The sequence below is a fragment of the Ochotona curzoniae genome, unplaced genomic scaffold (assembly GCF_017591425.1).
Source record: "Ochotona curzoniae isolate NIBS_2020 unplaced genomic scaffold, NIBS_Ocur_1.0 contig_883, whole genome shotgun sequence".
Classification (NCBI taxonomy): Eukaryota; Metazoa; Chordata; class Mammalia; order Lagomorpha; family Ochotonidae; genus Ochotona; species Ochotona curzoniae.
This window is the reverse complement of record NW_024466599.1, coordinates 25,455,241-25,462,664: the sequence shown is the minus strand read 5'-3', so window position 1 is coordinate 25,462,664 and position 7,424 is coordinate 25,455,241.

Here is a 7,424-nt window from a genome sequence, read left to right as displayed (position 1 = left end):
CCAGAAATAGCATTACTTCAAGTCATATTTTTTTTTCTAAGATGGCAAAGAACCATTTACTAAACACTCTTACAGCTCTAAACTTAAATAAAAGGACAATCTGCTATTTGCTTTATGGCTACATCTCTGAGAAACTCAATTACTGTTGAAATTGCAAAATTATTTTGTGTTTATAGAAAGCAGAATTAAGTCCTAGAGTAAGTAATAATGAATCATTGTTTTAGCTGCAGGAAAAGACTGGTAAGATTTTACACATTGGTGCAGGACTATGTTTTGTTTCAGGAACTGGTAAGTAAAATGTAGGAAGCTTATCACCTTCAGGAACACCATCCTCTACAATGCTTGTAGCCACAAAAAATCTCCCTGTGCATTTGGAAACATTAATATGGGGTCCTATTTCCACATAGTCTGCTTAATTGATCTAGTACGAAACTGAGTGAATTCACTGGTTTAGCGAAAGCCCAACCAGAAGCTAGGAGAGAACTAGTCTTTTATTTCAAGACCACCATGAACGGTGGCACTGGTTGTACACTGCATAGCCCTAGAGGGCACTGTTTATAAAGCCTATGAGGCACTTTTCTGCCGTCAAAGAGAACATAGCCTTCTGGTTGGCTCCAGCAAACCAGCACATGAAAATTTCACATACAGAATCAGGTGGCATGGAAAATTTTTTAAAAGATTTATTTATTTTTATTGGAAAGGCAGATATACAGAAAGGAGAAGACACAGAGAAGAAGATCTTCTGTCTGATGATTCACTCCCCAAGATATCGCCATGGCCAGAGCTGGGCCAATCCGAAGCCAGGAGCCAGGAACTTCCTCCAGGTCTCCCACGAGGGTGCAGGGTCCCAAGGCTTTGGGCCGTCCTTGCTGCTTTCCTAGGCCACAAGCAGGGAGCTGTATGAGAAGCGGGGCTGCCAGAATTGGAACTGGCAACCATTTGGGATCCCAGTGCATTCAAGGAGAAGACTTTAGCTGCTAGGTTACCATGCTGGGCCCCGGCATGAAAATTTTTTAAAAAAAATTTTAGCTTCATAGTACCTCAGATTATGTAATATGCATCTCTCTTCATAAAATTCTATCAGATTAGCAAAGTGTATTAAAATGGAGTTTCACAAAACTTCTTAAAATGTAATATATCCTTCCTGCACTGGATTGCTGGCCAGGGTGTGGTGACCCGCCACCATTCTCCCATGCTGGTTTGCCGCTCGGGGGTGGTGAGTGGCTCACGTGGTCCTGAGGATGCAGCCTTGGGTTGAGGGAGAGCTAGGATCATAGCACTAGCAGAGCATGTGGGGACCTGGGAGCTCACCTCTAGGCAGGTGGAGTGAACCTGGAAATTTCCCCATGTGCTTGGTCCTGGGCAAGGTGAGGAGAGGGGAGGGGAGAGCCCCAGGTCAGGCCTGGTGTGCTTGTGGACCAGGCCTGGAGAACTTCAACGTGCCTGGACTTGGGTGTGTGGAGGGGTCAGGGACCAGGCCAGCACATATGCCAGGTGCTTGGGACTATAGGGGATGGGCAGAACTCCAGATCAGCACACTACCTGCTGGGCTTCCAAAGACTGGGCTGGAGAACCCATGAACTCCTGGGCACAAAGATTGTGGATTGATTAGGGAAAGGAGCAAGGGGGTACGGGGTAGGGAGGACCGCCGTGGGAGTGTCTTGCAGGTGAAGAATGACTCCTAAAGGACTCCTAACGACAAGATCACTGTACTTGTAGGTAAGTGGGGGGGACTGGGACCTGGTGGTTTGGAGCAGAGAGACCAGAAGACAATTGAGGGTCAGACCGATGCACCAACCCACATGGGACCTGAGTAGGGCTTGTTAACATGGACTAACATGGAACATTGCAGTCTACCAGCCCACCACCAGCCCACATAAAACCTAGAGCTGGGAGCCTGTCTGGCAGGGCTGAGTCCCATTATCCATCAGTGAGTGTCGAAGCAGGGGATAGGTCACGTTAGTCTGGGCCATGACACTAACCAGTAAGCAAAAAGAACCAGGTCCAGGGATAGAATCTGAGCGGGATATGTGGGTCAAATCCTGTAAAATTATAAGTCCTGCTAGTTAGTTTACCATGTTCCATGTTGGGCTCTGAATGTCTCAGTTTAGACAAAACGTTTTCTGCTTACAAACAGCTTCCAGTTTGTGATTGTGTGTCAACTGACCACTCAAACACTGGGAAAATAAGGTGACTGAAGTGCCTAAACAATAGTGCATGGAACTCAGCTTGGCAGAGATGGAACAGGCTCTACCAAAGGAATGGTAGAAAGACTAGTAGATATTTACCTGCTGGAGAGATATAGAGCATAGCAATACTGGTAAAGAACATAGCAGGTGCAAATGCACTGAGGCCTGACAAGTGAACTGTCGGACAAGTCAGGTTGACAAATAAGTTTAAAATACAAGGCCTAGGAAGGCACTTTGCAATGAATTTCATGCTGCAGAGGGCTTTGGATGTCATATTAAGGAGTTGGCTTGATCCTGCAGAAAAGTGAACATCTATAGAAAATAATCCCCATTTTATTTTTTAGGAGAATAACTGGCAGCTATGTAGAGGATGGCCTGCAAGGCAGAAGGACAGATGGTACAAAAAATAGTTTAAAGACTTATGTGAATGGGTACTATGCCCTTTCTAGTGGCTTTCAGCTGCAGGCTTCACCCTCTGAGTCAAGTCAGGCAAAGGGAGCCAGAGTTATAATGATAGGCTAGAAATAAAGCATGGTAATGCAAGAGACAGGCTGAGTTGAGCCCTGAAAAGGCACTAAATACAGTATGAATCTGCAAATATGAAATCTAACTCAGATAAGTCAATTGAGGCTTAAATCAAGAATCTAACCTAGGAGGGACCAAGTGACAAGGACAAGAAAGAGAACAGACTTGGGGCAAGAGATCAGAGTATAAAGAATGGTATCAGAGATGGATATGTTTGATATATTTACCTTTATTGAATATTACCCAATGCACACATGTATTGAGATATTGGTTAGAACTCTATAGGTACGTGTACTTTCTGTATATTAGTTAAAAATTACATATGAAAAGAATGGAGCTGGGCTTTGTGATGTGGTAGGCTGAACCTCAGTTTGCCCATATTCCATGTCAGAGAGCCAGAGATCCTAGTGCACCTGTGCTGATTCCCATTCAGCTTCCTGCTAATTCAGCTGGAGGGAGTGCAGCCTATGATGGCCCAAGCACTTGGCTTTCTACAACCCATATGGGAGACCCAAATTAAGTTCTGAGCTCCTGGCTTCAGACTGGCCCAACCTAAGCTAGTGTTTGAGGGCTAACAGAGGAGACCTATTTGATTCCGTTTCCTGGCAGGCAGCTGCTACTCAATGAATGGGGGTATCTGGTTGTCTGAGGAGACTCAGGAGAAAGGAGCAGACCCCAGGGTATCCTGGAAACTCTCAGGCTGCAGGTGGGGTGTTCTGCCCATCTGACCCTTCACAGCACATACAGTGACACTGGGCCAGGGGGTGACTGAACTCAGACTCATCAAGCAGTGCGCCGGTTTTTTGGGCCCTCTTAAAATAAGCCTGGCAGATTTTGCCTCACTGTTAAAAAGATTTAAAAGAGAAAAATATGGTACAAATAATCAATTTCATGAATTGATTAAATTGTTTTGCATACTCTAGCTTGGCAGACTGAAGAGACTTCCTGAAACTAGGTCAAATGTTCTGGAAAGTCGTCAGCAACCACCACACTGTGAATGCATATATAAGCAATATATTAGTGCACCACAAGTTTTCCTTCTCCTTTTCCTTTTTTGATTTCAGTTGTGAAGGTAACTGTAATGCTGAAGTCATAACCGGTACAGCCCGAGCAACAGATGGTAATTTGCTTAAATTGTAAGATGGATTTGAAATTGGAATTAATTAAAATGCTAGTGCCTAGAGTAGATGAAAGGGAGTTGATTTATATTCTGAGACCCTTCAAATATGGAAATTCCTCATCAGCGAATCTGCGGGTTTATTGCTAGGTATTAGCACCTACAAACACCAGATCTAACATTCTCACCTATGCACCATAAATTACTCTAGTTGCATAAGTAAACAAACACTCCACTCCCACACTGATGAATACACATAAAAAGTGATCAGAGCAAAAAAACAGATGCAACAGTATGGAGTATATGTTACGTACTTGATGTGTGGAAATGTGGAAATATTTATGAAATAAATGAAGCCTGGTGTAATGGCTCAATTGGCTAATCTTCCCCATGCAAGCGTTGGGACCTCATATGGGTATCAATTCATGCCCTGGCTTCTCCATTTCCCCATCCAGCTCTATGCTTGTGGTCTGGGAAAATGGTGGAAGATGAGCCAATGCCTTGGGACCCTGCAACCATGTGGAAGACATGGAGGAAGCTCCTGGCTCTGGCTTCAGATCAGCCCAGTTAACCCCAAATGGCAGTTGCAGCCGTTTGCGGAATGAACTAGCAGGTAAAAGATCTTTTTGTCTCTCTTTCTCTCTGTAAAATCTGCCTTCCCAATAAAAATATATATTTTTAAATCATATATATATAAGTATATAAAAAATAAATGAAAGAGTGCCACAGTAGAGGGTGACGGTCACCATCAGACTGGCACTTGACCAAGACAATAAAAATGGATAGCATGTTTGTTGTTTGGCTACAGCGTTCCAGATTTAGACAGCGAGGCATGCAGAAAGATGGGAGAGATTAAATAAGAAGGGGATGGAAAACAATGAAGACTGGATTATTGGTTATGAGGGGCCTGAAGGACCAGGAAGATGAGGATCACAGCGAGCTGAATGACTGAACTCCTGATGAAAACCACTCCAACAAAGTAGCTCTTCAGACAAGGGATGGGGTGAAATCAGCGTCGACAAGAACAAACTCTTGGTTCTAATTACTTGGCGAGCAACTGCTGCAAACCTCAGAGAAGCTGAGTGGGAGTGGCTGGAGCTGTGGTTTTGGAATCTACTCAAGCTGTCTCAAAGGCTCTTAGGAAACCCTACGTATGGGAAAGCTTGAAGTGTTGGGGATAGCAACTTAATCAACAAGGCTTTATTAATCTAGCAGGTACATGTATTCTGCTCAGCACAAAGATGAATGGTGTGTAATTTGGGTTCTCCAACAGCATACAGAGGGAGACCATAGATGCTGATTGGTTAATAGCACCTCCTCTGATAACAAAGACCAGAAGAATGAGAATGACTCGGATGTCCTTTTCTTAAAGTGTACAATTTCATGTTTTTAACATATTTACAAAGTTGTGCAACCATCAGCTCTTAACAATGCCACATGATTTTCATCTCCCTAAAAGAAACTCTGTTAACTGTTAGCAGTCACTCTCCATCTATTCCTTCTTTCTACCACATAACAATCACGAATCTATTTTCTGTATGGATTTCTCTATTTTCAGATGGTTCCTTAAAGTAAACTGGTTATGAACATCGGATTTATTTCTGAGCTTTAAAATATCTTCCACGATGTTTATATCTACACTTACACTGGTATCATGCTCTTGATTACTGTAACTTTGCAACACATTCTGAAATCAGGAAATTTAGCTATGTTCTTTTTTCCACATTTTCTGGCTATTTTAGGTATCTTGGCTTTCTGCATACATTTCAGCATTGGTTTTTAAATTTCTGTAAAAATCAGATGGAATTTTGATATGAATTCTATTTAATCTATAAATAAATTAGAGAAGCATTACCATTTTAACAATATTAAGCCTTTCAATTCATGTTCACAGATGCATCTCATAATTACGTACTTTTAGAATTTTCAGAATGTAGATTTTTAAATTATTTTGAAATTTACCTTTAGTATATTTTATTCTTTTTGATAAGTTGAGCTATTTAAAAAATTTTATATTTCAGATTATTTTTTGCTAGTGCATAAAAATGCAGTTGACTTTTGTATATGGGTCTTATGTTCTGTACTTTTGCTGAACTTGTTTGCAAGTTGTGGTTGTTTTGTGTCTTCCCTGAGATTCTAAGTAGAGAATCTTAACTTCTGAAAATGGAAGCTCGCTTTTCTCCTTTTCCAACATAAATTCCATTATTTTCTTTTCCAGCATAATTGGACTGGCTAAAGCAGCCTATAGAATGCTGAATAAAAGCAGAGAGATAGGATCAATTTGTTTTCTTTTTGATATGGGACAGAAGCACTCAGCAATTTTCCGTTAGCTGTTATGGCAGCTCTGGGTTTTTCACAGATGCTCTTTATCAGACTGATACTCCTAATCTGATATTCCTAATTCCTTTTTATTCCTAATTTGTCACAGAATGGTGATGGATTTTTGTCATGTTTTTAAAATGTCTTCTTGGAGAAGTTGAGTTTTTCAAATTTATTGCTTCACTTTCTCAATTTATCTTAGTTTAAGAAGCAGGCAAAGGACACCAAATATTGTCTCTAAGTGTTGTTATCTTCAATGTAACTCTTGGTAAATATTGAGTGACTATGAGTTGAAATTACTCATCTATGATGTAAAATAGTACCAGGCAGGAACTTCTGTACATATTGTTCAAAAAGGTTGCTTGAATGTTCTTCCACCCAGAAGAATTGGGGCTAAGACCTATACTTTTTGAGAAAAGCAAAACACTCAAGAACATACACACAAAACAAAAGGCCATTTCTCTGCCGGAACCTACCCTGGAATCTTTCACAAAAAAGGTGATGAGAGATGTATTCTTAGGCTGGGCCAAATATCTTCAAGAGGTGTTTTGGAGTTTACTCCAGTTCATTGCAGAATGACATTTAAGTCCTAAAACTGTGGTGCTTAATCATAGCCACAATATTCTGAATTTAGAAATATTTTATAAGAAGTTTAGCTAAATATCCACATGGGACACACATGGACACATACACACACAATGTAGTAGAACAATATAATGTACTACCCAAGATTATCCAAGAATTATCCAAAGGTGTCTATTGAGTGCTTAAGTGAATTACTTTGCTCTGTGGCTATTTTTTTTATTATCTTGATACATTTTATGTTAAATGTTCATTTATTTAATAGCATCCTGGAGTTTCTAAGAATACTGAATTTTTTTGTTAGTTCCTTTTCTTTTTTTATTATTTTATTTTGATAATCTTTACATAGTTGATTAGGGTACAAAGGGTCAAGGGCTACAGGAAAGTGAGTAAGACCATTGTTTCCACATTCTTGCTCTCTCTTTTTCTCTGTATCTGGGGCAAGCAGAGAGATAAAAGGGGAAACCCCACCCAGCCACCCACCCATCTCAGGGTCCCTGACATGGGGCATGCTCCTGCTGCGAGGGCACTGCTCAAATGGTTTTGAGAGTTCAACAGTTCAGTATTGCTGCTAGTCTCGCCATTCCAAGCACGATGAAATCTCTCCAGAATCCACTGGCTGACATGGTCCACCTTAGAGTCTCCATTTGCCCAGATTTTTGCTGCCAACACATGTGAACTTTGGTGCTGCA